This window comes from Lepus europaeus, unplaced genomic scaffold (genome assembly GCF_033115175.1).
Source record: "Lepus europaeus isolate LE1 unplaced genomic scaffold, mLepTim1.pri SCAFFOLD_66, whole genome shotgun sequence".
Classification (NCBI taxonomy): Eukaryota; Metazoa; Chordata; class Mammalia; order Lagomorpha; family Leporidae; genus Lepus; species Lepus europaeus.
The window spans coordinates 1,166,772-1,179,700 of NW_026909534.1; positions in this window are offsets into that span (position 1 = coordinate 1,166,772).

The following is a 12,929-nucleotide window of genomic DNA, read 5'->3' on the forward strand; positions in this document are numbered from 1 at the left end:
ATGCCAACAAACTGGGAAACCTAGAAAATGGATAGGTTCTTGGACACAACAAACCTACCTAAATTGAGCCACGAAGACATAGAAAAGTGAAACAGATCCATAACCAAGACAGAAATTGAATCAGTAATAAACTCCCTCCCAAAAAAAGAAAAGCCCAGGACTGGATGGCTTTGTTGTAGACAGAGAGAGAAAGAGAGAGAGAGAGAGACAGTGAGAGAGAGAGAGAGAGACAGTGAGAGAGAGAGAGAGAGGTCTTCCATCTTCTCCTTCACTCCCCAAATGGCCTCAATGGCCAGAGTTGAGTCACTTAGAAGCCAGGAGCCAAGAGCTCCTTCAAGCTTTCCCATGTAGGTGCATGTCATAAGCACTTGGGCCATCTTCTACTATTTCTCCAGGACACAAACAGAGAGCTAGATCAGAAGATGAGCAGTCGGGACACAAATGGGAACCCATATGGGATGCTGGTACCACACTCAGAGGCTTAACCTATGTCACATCACTGACCCTCAGAAGATTTGCATTTTAAGAGCCAAACTCTGGAAAGAGAATGGAGTCATAGAGAGGAAGAATTAGAGGAGAAATCAAAAAGAGACATGACCACTAACCTTTAGATATAGTAGTAAGAATACTGAACAGAAAAGACAGGAAACAGCCGGCTCCGCGGCTCAGTAGGCTAATCCTCCGCCTTGCAGCGCCGGCACACTGGGTTCTAGTCCCGGTCGGGGCACCGATCCTGTCCCGGTTGCCCCTCTTCCAGGCCAGCTCTCTGCTGTGGCCCGGGAGTGCAGTGGAGGATGGCCCAAGTCCTTGGGCCCTGCACCCCATGGGAGACCAGGAGAAGCACCTGGCTCCTGCCATCGGAACAGCGTGGTGCGCCGGCCGCAGCGCACCTACCGCGGTGGCCATTGGAGGGTGAACAAACAGCAAAAAGGAAGACCTTTCTCTCTGTCTCCCTCCACTGTCCACTCTGCCTGTCAAAAATTAAAAAAAAAAAGACAGGAAACAAGAACACAATTCAGTTATAATTGGCTGGGCAAAGGATCAAAAGTGGAGTTCAATTCCATGATGTATGTATGAAAGACTGCATGGGCACTGGCATAGGATGTTGAAATTGGGAAAAAAATCAGCAAGAATATGATGAAAAGACATGAGACTGAAATTGGACACATTGTGTTTGAAGTTTCTGTTGTTAATTATGTCAGGATCAACAAAATGCAACTAGAAACATGAGGTAGAGTTCAGTGTAGAGATTAAGTAGCAGAATATCAGTGATCAGAGTGAATGAAATATCATAAAGAACAGGATAACATAATGTGAAAAGGAATGTGAACAGGATCTGAGGAAACTCTGACACCTACTGGTAGGGAAGGACATAATAAAAAAAGGACAGGAGAGAAGGAATTTTAATGTTTATTCCAGGGATAATGAAAATCTCAATATTAAAAAATCTGGGGCCAGCTATGTGGCATAGTGGGTAAAGCTGCTGCCTGCAGTGCCAGCATCCCCTATGGGTGCTGGTTCAAGTCCTGACTGCTCCACTTCCAATAGGCTCTCTGTTATGGATGGGGAAAACTGTGGAAGATGGTCAAGTCTTTGGGGCCCAGCACCCACATGGGACAGCTGGAAAATTTCCTAGCCCCTGAGTTCAGATTGATCCAGGTCTTGCCCTTGTGGCCATTTGGGGAGTGAACCAGTGGATGGAAGACTTCTCTTCCCTCTGGCTCTCCCTCTCTGTAACTCTTGTCTTTCAAATAAATACATTTTTTTAAAAAATTATTGAGTATATATGGTTTCAAGATTTGCAGCACCAAAAAATAACTTACATCTCAATTCTATTTCCCAACATTTATGAAGTACCCCTGTCATATTTCATGATATTCAGAGGTCTACTGAAACAAATTTCATGATCATCAACAAAGGCATTGAGAAAATACATTTTAAAATATTTCTTTGGTAAAAAATATTTATTTAATTGAAAGTCAGGGTTAGAGAGAGAGGAAGTGAGACACACAGAGAGATCTTCCATCTGCTAGCTCACTCCCAAAACAGTTGCAAAAGCCAGGGCTGGAATCAACTGAAGCCAGGAGTCAGGAGGCTCTGCTGGGTCTCCCACATGGCTACATGGTCCCAGGGATTTGGGCAATCTTCCATTGCCTTCCCAGGTGCATTAGGAGAGCTGGATCAGAAGTGGAGCAGCCAGACTCAAACTGGTACCCATATTGGATTCAGGCTATAGCTTAACCTTTAAATCTTGAAAAAAATTATTACTTGCACACAATTTATACCTGCAAGACTCAAAGAATCCCCATGAAAACTCCTATTTGGGTGGTTCAATAAAATAAAATAATATTGGAGCCATCACTGTGGTATAGAAGGTTAACCCACTGCCAGCAACACTGGAATCCCATATAGGTGCGTGTTCAAGCCTCTCTGCACCACTTCCAATCCAGTTCCCTGCTGAGGTATCTCAGAAAGCAGAAGATAAGCCAAGGGCATGGTCCCCTGCATGCATATAGGAGATGTGGAAGATGCTTCCAGAATCCTGGCTTCAGACTGTCATAGCAGCAGTCATTGCAGCCATTTGTGTAATGAATCAGCAGATAGAATCTCTCTCCTCTTTCTGTAAGTCTTCCTTTCAAATAAATAAATGAATCATTAAAAAAAGATGAAACATGACCACCGCTGGACAAGTAATAGGAGTCAGAGAGTATTCTTATTTTATATATTATTGTTTAAGGTTGCCTCCTCCAGTTCTTATAAAAAGTACAAGCAATCCTTTGGGAATCAAGAGCAATCTGTCATCTCTCAAGTAACTGATAACTGAAGGTTATGGCAATGACAACACTGTTCAATATGTGAATGGGTTAAATAGACCCCAAGTAAATGCTTCCAAATGCTCAAAATTGGCCAAAGGAAAGGAGAATGAAATATACATAAAACATGGCTTTCAAAAATCATAAAAGGCAAGATTAAAACATCATGTCTCAAAAAGTTGACCCCATCTAAAATTATGCAAACATATATCTAAGTCTATTTTTTATTTTGTCAGAAGCAACATTACTGACAAAAAAGTATGGAGGGTTTAAGCTGTAGAGAGGCCAAGAGTGATACAGAGGAAACACAACACCTAAGCAATCTAACCCTGAGAGTCCTTGCCAATGGGTACAGTGGGATTGCAGAGGAAGGACGCTGCAGAGGGCAGAGACATGTGCAGCAAGGGTGCATAATCAAGGCCTCTGTGAAGAGTGTCTCATGTGAACTCAGAGGTCTCTCCCTACTTCTGCCCCCAAAATGGGCAGATTGCTATGATTTCCCCCCCCCCATGCTCTAAGCCTCTACATGGGGTACACAGAAAGCACATAACTTATTTCTCTGTGAAAGGGTCTAGGGGCCAAGGGTAGCTACCCCTGGGGAGAACAAGGGGGCCTGGCATTATTCAAGATTCTGGATTTGAGTGCAACATGGGACATTATGACTATTGAATTACGCCATAAAATATGAGTATCATTTGGATTACCATGAGAAAAAAAGGAAAGTTGGGAAGCCTATGAATGTCCAAAGAAAGCAAAAAAGAGAGATCTGAAGGTTAAGTTCTACCAAAATCAGTGCCACGCTGAGAAATACAAATGAAAAAGATTATCAGGGCCGGTGCTGTGGTGTAGTGGGTAAAGCGGCTGCCTGCAGTGCTAGCATCCCATATGGGCATTGGTTTGGTGAGTCTTGGATGCTCCACTTCCAGTCCAGCTCTTTGCTATGGCCTGGGAAAGCAGTAGAAGATGGCCCAAGTCCTTGGGCCTCTGCACCCACATCAGAGACCTGGAAGAAGCTCCTGGTCCCTGGCTTCAGATCAGTGCAGCTCTGGCTGTTGCGGCCAATTGGGGAGTGAACCATCAGATGGATGACTCTCTCTCTCTGCCTGTCCTGTGTAACTATGACTTTCAAATAAATAATAAATAAATCCCCCACTGAAGGACTACTTTGCCTGTGAATAGTCCCGCACAGGTGCGTGCAGGGGCAGCACCAGGCTCTGCCCTGCCTCAGTTCAGCTGGTGGGGTCTCACCGTGTACCTCAGTTCTCTCCTGCTTGGTGGGAGCAGAGCCGCCTGACCCTGTCTCTTCCAGGGGACCGCAAGGTGCCACCTGCTTGTGCACAGTTCAGACCTGGCTGCTAAGAGCGGCCACACACGGTGCTCATTTTTACTTCTAAATGTTAAAAACTTGAAGTAGGTAGTTTCTCCCCCGGCCTGGGTTACCGCTCAGAGGAAACGATGGCTAAGATACCAAAACCACAGTGCCGACAGCTCTCCAATATTCGGGTTGTTGCTGGCAGATGGCTCAAGACAGCGACTGTAAACCGGATTTTTAACAAAGCCTGCCCCTCCGTGTTCTGAGACATGTAGCGAAGGGTCTTTTTCAGGGCCTGGGTTGTCTCTAGGGCTAGCAACAGGAATGGATGTAAATGTCGGTCTTGATTTTGACCTGGCACATTCTCCTCTTGCAAGGGGTGCAAGGACTGGAGGCTGCTGTGAGGACCTTTGTATTTTCCACAATGGTGACTGTCAGCAGGGATGATGTCATCACCATGTTCAGGGCTGTTTTCCCCCACACACCCAAGGGCAGGGGCCACTTGTAGCTAAGTCCCTCCCAGTAAGTGCAGGACACCTCTCAGGGGACCTCAGGAAGGGGTGGGCTGGTTGTGTTGTATAAGCTGCCATATTGTGTAGACAAGTCCTGGCTGTCCCCTCTCCCTGTGTGAGGGGCATGAAGGAGGGACCTCCCACATGATGCCCCCCCACCCCAACCCTCAGGCCTCATCCTGCCCCTACAGCCAGGGGCGAAAGCACAGGTTCTCACTTTCCCCTCATCTAAGAGATGGCCAGGGGATGCACAGCAGCAGCTCGCCCCTCCCCTGCAGATTTTAGAATCCTTTTTTATCCCATGTTTTTAGAGGAAGGGGAGGCCAGGCTAAGTAGGCTGCATTTCAGAAATGCTGTCTGTGACGATTTTTAACACCTTTTACTCTTCTTACTGGTGCTATTTTGTAGGATAAGAGACAACGTTGACGAGTTTTGTGGGGCTTTTTATACATCTTTTTTTAAAATCTCAGACTTCTATTTTTTTTTGGACAGGCAGAGTGGACAGTAGAGGGAGACAGAGAGAAAGGTCTTCCTTTTTGCCGTTGGTTCACCCTCCAATGGCCGCCGCGGTTGGCGCGCTGTGGCTGGTGCACCGCGCTGTTCCGATGGCAGGAGCCAGGTGCTTATCCTGGTCTCCCATGGGGTGCAAGGCCCAAGCACTTGGGCCATCCACCACTGCACTCCCGGGCCACAGCAGAGAGCTGGCCTGGAAGAGGGGCAACCGGGACAGGATCGGTGTCCCGACCAGGACTAGAACCTGGTGTGCCGGCGCCGCAAGGCAGAGGATTAGCCTACTGAGCTGCGGTGCCGGCCTAAGACTTCTATTTTTATGTTCAACATTTTCATTAAAAGTTATTTTATTATTATTTTTTTTTTGTAACTGGAGCCATGGAACAAGTATGCGGAAAAAACTGTGCCTTGTTTCAACAGTTTTTGCTAATTTTTAGGCTGGAAGATGATGATGCCTAGAGTTTACCTTATTATGTTTAATTAAAATCAGTATTTCACTAAAAAAATAAATCATTTTTTAAAAAAGGAACTTATGGGATATGTGCTCCATGGAATACTGACAAAGGTTAAAAATATCATTTAATTTGCAACAAAATGGATAAAACTGGAAAACATCATACTTAGTGAAGTAAGCCAGTCCAAAAAAGGACAAATACCATATGTTCTCCCTGATCTGTGATAACTAATAGAGCACCTAAGGTAATCTATAAAAATGAAATTTACACTTTGAGAAGCAATGACTGAATAGCCCTTGTCTCAACTATTGAGGAAGAGTTTTTTTTTCATATTATTTGTTGAAATATTTAATTAGTACAATTAATCATATGTGTATAAAGTTATTTGAAAATAGATCTTAGTGAAAAATAAGAATGCAAATAGGAGGAGAAAGAAAGCGTGTAGGAGTGTGGGTGGGAGGGTGGGTATGGTTGGAAGAATCACTGTTTTCTTAAAGTTTTAATTATGAAATACTTGAAGTTTGTATTCCTTAACTAAAAGGTTCCTGGGGAAAAAAGATAGAAGAGCATTCCAGGAAAATTTTCATTCTGATGATTTGGGTCAAGGATACTTGGTAGCAATATTTAAAAAGAAAATAAATTATGTGTTTTTCATCTTATTTATTTTTAATGATTAACTGATTTGTTTTGAAAGACATTGTTTTTGGAGAGAGGAGAAGATAGAGAAAGATCTTCCAGTTGTTGCTCTAGTCTCCAAATAGCTGTAACAGGCGGAGCTGGGCCAGACTAACCAACAGCCAGAAGTTTCATCTGGGTCTCAAACATGGGTGGCAGGTGTCGAAGCACTTGGACCATCTTCTGTTGCTTTCACAGGGGCCCTAAGCAGGGAGCTGGATTGGAAGTGGAGCAACCAGGAAACAAACCAGAACCCATAAGGGATGCTAGCATCCTAGGCAGCTGTTTAACCCACTATACCACAATGTCACAATGTCAGCCCAGGTTTTCAATTTAGAATTGTGTGGCATGAGGTGCCATTTGGACAGCTACAAATAAACACTCAACAGGGCATAGATATAGTGGTATACATGCTGTGCAAGAAATACAAGCTGGAAGGAAACAGACATGTCAGACCAGATAGGGTCAAACCTGTCAAGGTGAATTGCAGCATGGAATCAACAAGATACCAGTAAAAAGAGAAGAAACCATCAGTGATGTCATGATACAAACAGGATGGCTTCCAGAAGGCTGTCTAGTAGTTTCAACTATGGCAAGGCAAAAGATTCTAGAAGTGAGGCAGTCATTTATGCTAGTGCCCTAGTCCTACAATAACATTTCTGGCTGTGCTTCCAGCACTGGCTCCTAATTCTAGATTTTTGCAAATCTAGACACCAGAAGTCAGTGCTGACAACTCAAGCAAGTAGGCTTCTGCATCTCAAATGAGAGGCCAGGACTACATTCTTGGCTCTCAGCTATGACTTTGTTCCAGCCTGGCTACTGTGGGCATGTGAAGTATGAATCAGTGGATTAAAGGTCTCTCTCTCTCTCTCTCTCTCTCTCTCTCTCTCTCTTTCTCTCTCTCTCTCTCTGGCATAGTAGGCTAACACTACACCCATGGTGCCAGCATCTCACATGGGCAACAGTATGTGTTCCTGGATGCTATTCTTCTTCTTTTTAAGATTTATTTATTTATTTGTTTGTTTATTTGAAAGTGGAGTTACAGAGATGGAGAGACAGAAAGAAAGGTCTTCTATCCACTGGTTCACTCCCAAAATGGTCACAAACAACTGGAGCTAGGCTAATACAAAGCCAGGAGCCAGAAGTTTCTTCCAGATCTCCCATGTGGATGCAGTGGCCTGAAGACTTTGGCCATCCTCTACTGCTCTCCCAAGTCATAGCAAAGAGCTGGATCATTAGGGGAGCAGCTGGGACTCAAATTGGTGCCCATATGGGATGCCAGCATTGTAGGCAGAGGCTTAATCTACTAAGACACAGCACTGGCCCTAGTTGCTCTTCTTCTGATCCAGCTCTCTGTTTATGGCCTGGGAGACCCAGAAGAAGCTTCTAGCTTTGGATCAGCCCATCTCCAGCAGTTTGGGCCATTTGGAGAGTGAACCAGTGGATGGAAGACTTTTCTGGGGCCGGCACCACAGCTAAATAGGCTAATCCTCCATCTGCAGCGCTGGCACCCCAGGTTCTAGTCCCGGTCGGGGTGCTGGATTCTGTCCCGGTTGCCCCTCTTCCTGCCCAGCTCTCTGCTGTGGCCCGGGAGTGCAGTGGAGAATGGCCCAAGTTCTTGGGCCTTGTACCTGCATAGGAGACCAGGAGAAGCACCTGGCTCCCGGCTTTGGATCAGTGTGGTGTGCTGGCTGCAGGCTGCTGGCCACAGCAGCCATTAGAGGCTGAACCAATGCAAAAAGGGAGACCTTCTTCTCTCTCTCCCTCTTACTGTCTACTCTGCCTGTCAAAAAAAAAAAAAAAAAAAGACTTTTCTGTCTCTCCTCTCCCTGTAACTCTGCCTCTCAAATAAATAAAATCTTTTTTCAAAAAGTCTCAATATATTTCCATCTACTTCTTCTTTCTGAAGTATATAAATTTGTTTTTGACAGGCAGAGTGGATAGTGAGAGAGAGAGACAGAGAGAAAATTCTTCCTTTTTGCCGTTGATTCACCATCCAATGGCCACTGTGGCTGGTGCATCATGCTGAACCGAAGCCAGGAGCCAGGCGCCTCTCCTAGTCTCCCATGTGGGTGCAGGGCCCAAGGACTTGGGCCATCCTCCATTGCCTTCCTGGGCCACAGCAGAGAGCTGGCCTGGAAGAGGGGCACCTGGGATAGAATCCGGTGCCCCAACCAGGACTAGAACCCGGTGTGCTGGCGCTGCAATGTGGAGGATTAGACTGTTAAGCCACGGCACTGGCCCAGTATATAAATATTTTAAGATGGCAAAATATTCAGGTAAAGCAAAGACAAGGGAATTGACTTTGGCTCTGAATATAGTCTATGCCATTAATAAATGTTTCAAAAAATGGAATAATTTGGCTGGCACCACACCTCCCTAGGTTAATCCTATGATTGCAGCACCAGTACACTGGGTTCCAGCCTCGGTTGAGGCACTAGGTTCTGTCCCAGTTGCTCCTCCTCTAGTCCCGTGTGGCCCGGGGACACCCGCAGGTGTGTGTGCTCCCCATCTGGCAGGCCGCTGCCGCTAGCAAGCACCTGGGTTCAGTTGGCAGTGCAGCCTTGGCTTCCTATTAGAGCCAGGGGTCTGGCAGGCTCTGCTGGCGAATGGCCTACGGAAGCCGAGGGGGGCCCACCCGCTCCAAAACCCAAAATGCGCTGTGGCCTCCAGGGACACAGGGGACACAAGTGGGTGTGTGTCTTGCAGTGCCCGGCCAGAGGGAGGGAGGCTGGCTGCTGAGGTGCAGCCTGCTCCAGCCCTTTGGGGAACTGCCAGCGGAGGCTTCGGGAGTGGGGGCTGCCAACTCAGACCTCCCGTCTCTGTGGCTGCAGCAGTCCAGACAGGCTACAGGTTTGGGTGCAGCCATGGGCCTAGGGGGCATTTTTCCTGTGGGCGGGGTTTCCACACACAAGGTGGCACCTCATCCAGGCCCAAGGGTGGTGGCGGGAACCCAGGAGGCGCTCAGGGATGCAGGAGTGCCCAGACTCTGGTCCTGCAGGCAACACCTGAGGGCCCCTGGGCGTGTCCATCTAGAGTGAGGAGGCCCTGCTGGGACAGCCCATGCCCGAGCTCTGAGCTCATCTCACTTGGACCACCCCAGTGGGCTTCAGGAGTGGGTGTGTGCCAGCTGCAGCCCTCCCCACCCTCCCACCCTGCGTCGGCCCCGCCCACAAGCCCCTAGGGGGAGGATTCCCAGAGGGCTCATTTGCAACCTGGGGAGGCAGCCCAGTCAGTGTGTGAGGCACGGGGACACCCGCAGGTGTGTGTGCTTGCCCCGTGGCCTGCCACCGCGGCTAGCTAGCACCTGGGGCCAGTTGGCAGGGCCGCCTAGGCAGCCTACTAGAGCCTGGGGTCTGGCAGGCTCCGCGGGCGAATGGCCTATGGAAGCCGAGGGGGGCCCGCCCGCTCCAAAACCCAAAATGCGCTGCAGCCTTCAGGGACACAGGGTACACAAGTGGGTATGTGGCTTGCAGTGCCCGGCCAGAGGGAGGGAGGCTGTTGAGGCACAGCCGGCTCCAGCCCTTCGGGGAACTGCCAGCAGAGGCTTCGGGAGTGGGGGCTGCCAACTCAGACCTCCCATCTCTGTGGCTGCAGCCGGCCAGTGGGGCTGCAGGGTTGGGCGCGGCCGTGGGCCTAGGGGTCTTCTTGCCTGTGGGCGGGGCTTCCAAACACAAAGTGGCACCTCATCGCGGCCCAAGGGTGGTGGCAGGAACCCAGGAGGCGCTTGGAGACGCAGGAATGCCCACACTGTGGTCCTGCAGGCAACACCTGAGGGACCCCGGGCATGTCCGTCCAGACAAAGGAGGCCCTGCTGGGACAGCCCGTGCCGAGCTCTGAGCTCATCTCCCTTGGACCTCCTCAGTGGGCTTCAGGAGTGGGTGTGTGCCAACAGCAGCCCTCCCCACCCACCAGTCTCTAGGGTGAGGATTCCCGGAGGGCTCTTTTGCAACCCGGGGAGGCAGGGCAGTCACTGTGTTTGGCCCGGGGACACCCGCAGGTGTGTTTTCCCCCCTTCCCGTGGGCCGCTGCCACAAGCAAGCACCTGGGTTCAGTTGGCAGCGCAGCCTTGGCTTCCTCCTAGAGCCAGGGGTCTGGCAGACTCCAGGGGCGAAAGGCCTACGGAAGGATAGGGGGGCCTGTCCGCTAAAACTCAAAATGCGCTGCAGCCTCCTGTCCCCCCAGTGCCCTCTCCCGGGTGTCGCTGCTGCGGCTGCCTCTGGCTGCTGCCTGTGCCCCTTGGGAGTGTTGGGGGGGTCGAGGCGGTAAGAGAAGGGGAGACCCGTGCATGCTTCGCCTCGCTGGAGGGAGGCTGCCGGTGTCGTGCCGTCCCCACGTGTGTGGGGGGTATCGGCTTGGCGGGCGCATGCCTGCGTGCTTGCCACCCCCCGTGGGGTGGTGTGTGCCAGGTGTGTCGAGCGGTCGCGGCGTGGTCTGGCCCGGCTGGACGAGTGCGGGGGCCGGGAAGGGCTGTGGCGAATGGGATTGGTAATGCGCCCAGCCTGCCCTGGCCCTGGCCGCGGATGCTCAAGGTGCCATTTCTTTACCTATACCGCAGACCCCCCCCCCCCCCCGCCCCGATTGCGTGGCCTTGGGTGGTGCTCCCTCGGTTTGCCTCCTGCCGGCCCGGCGGGGAGGGGGCAGTTGGAGTGGGGGTGTGGCCCACCTTCGGTGAGGAAAGCCTTCTCTAGCGATCCGAGAGGGGCGTGCCTTCTGATGGGGTACCGTTACCCCCTGGCCGCCGTCCCTCCTGTGCTGAGTGCGTTGGGTGGCGTGCCCCACCCGTGCGCCCCGTTTGCCCCTTCTGTTGGGGGGTGAAGCGTAGGCGTGCTGGTGGGTCTGCCGGTCCCCGCGGTGGGGACCGGGGCGCTGCTCTTTCGGCCCTAACGGCCGCGGCCCGCGCCTCCCCCCTCCGTGTTGGGGGAGGGTCCCGCCCGGCCGGGCTGGCGGTCCGTCGCTCGTTCGTGTGTGGGGCCGGCGCGCGCGCCCGTGCGTGCGCGTGCCTTCCGTGTCACTCTCCGTGTTTGCCTTGTCGGCCGTGGCTGGGCGGGGGCGCGCGTGGTCCGTCCTGCGCGTCCCCGGGGCTGTGGCGCGAGCGGGCGGCTCCCTGCTTCCCCTGCTCGCCACCCCGGGCTGCGACTGGCCGTCATCGGGGCGGCGGTCGGCACGTGTGTTGGGCTTGGGCCCAGCCCTCTCTTCCCCCTCGGCCGCGTGGTCGCCCCTGGGGAGCGTTCCCTCGGGGTCGCGGCGCTTCCCGGGAACGGAGATCCAGATGGTTGGTTGGGCGGGAGGCGGCGCGAGGGCCGTTCGGCGTGTGCGGTTGTTGGCGACGTCGCGTGGAGGCGCCCCGGCGGCGGGGCTCTCGGGTGCGCGTGGGAGAAGACGCGGAGGGTCGCCGGAGGCGGGCTCCGGTGTCCCTGGCCATCGCGGGGCCGCCCTGGCGTGTGGCGGTGCGATCCCGTGTCCGTTTCCCCGGCGGGGTCCGGCTTTTGTGGCCCGAGGCGATTCCCGCGTCCTCTCCCTCGTGCCTCCGGTGCCTCGCCCTCCGTGGCCCCGGTGCGGCCCCCAGCCCCCCTCGCTGCCTCGGCGGGCTGGGCCGTTCGCCCTCCCCCCCTCCGGGGGAGGGTGGACTCTTTGAAGGCTCCGCTCCCCGCGTGCCTGTGGGGGCTTTGTGGGGTTGGGGTCTGTCCGTGACCGGTGGCGGTGGCGGTGGCCGGTGGTTTTCCCCACGTGAGGACGCGTGTTGGCTGGCAGTGGCTGAGGCACGACGGCCCCCGGTTGGCCGCGTCAGGTGCCGCCTCCCCATCCCGCGGGACCGCCCTTGCCCTCGGAGGGTGCTGGCGGTGAGATCCCGTGTGTGGTGGTGGGGGTGTGTGTGCTCTGGCGTGACTGGCCGGCTGGCCGCGTGGTGAGGCCCTTCCGCCCGCACCGTCGTCGCGTGGGTGGGCCCTGGCCCTTCCCCGTCGCCCTTTGCCGCGCCTTCCTCCGTCTGCTGAGCGGCCCTGGCCCGTCTCCTTCGCTCTCTTGCTTCTCGTCCGCTTCCCGACCCAGGTCGCCGTGACCCTGCTGTGTTTCGCCTCCCCTTGGGCCCGCCGTGTCTTGGGGGTTGGGGGTTTCGTCCCCCCCTTCCGCGTGTCGAGCTGCCCCGGGTGGCGGTGGCGCCGCTCGTCGGCTTGTTGGCGTGCGTGGGGGGAGGAGGAGGAGGAGGAGAGGGAGGCGTCGTCGCCCCCCCGCCCCCCGCTCTCCCCCGGTGGCGTCGGCGGCTCCGTGGCGGCGGTGGTGCTCGCGTGTGCACCCTGAGCCCCGTGGGTGTGTAGTGGCCGGTTCCTCCGGGCCGTTGCGTCGTGGACTTGGTGTGGCGGCCGGTGTCGCGTGTGTGCGGGCGCCGGTCGGCCTGGGCAGGGGTGTAGGAGGGGATGTGACTCCCCTCCTTGGGTGGCGTTTGGTGTGCCCTGGTGCCACCGCGTCCCCACCACGAGCCCCCGCGCCCGACTCCACGCCCGCCCGGGCAGGGTGTGGCTGGGATGGGCTCCGGCCCGCCTCAAGCCTTGCTCTGTCCGGGCGCGCTCGGACGAGGCGCGGTCACGACGCGGACGACCCGCCGGTGCCGGTCCCTTCCCCCGCTGGCTCGGGGTCGCCCTCGCGTGCCCGC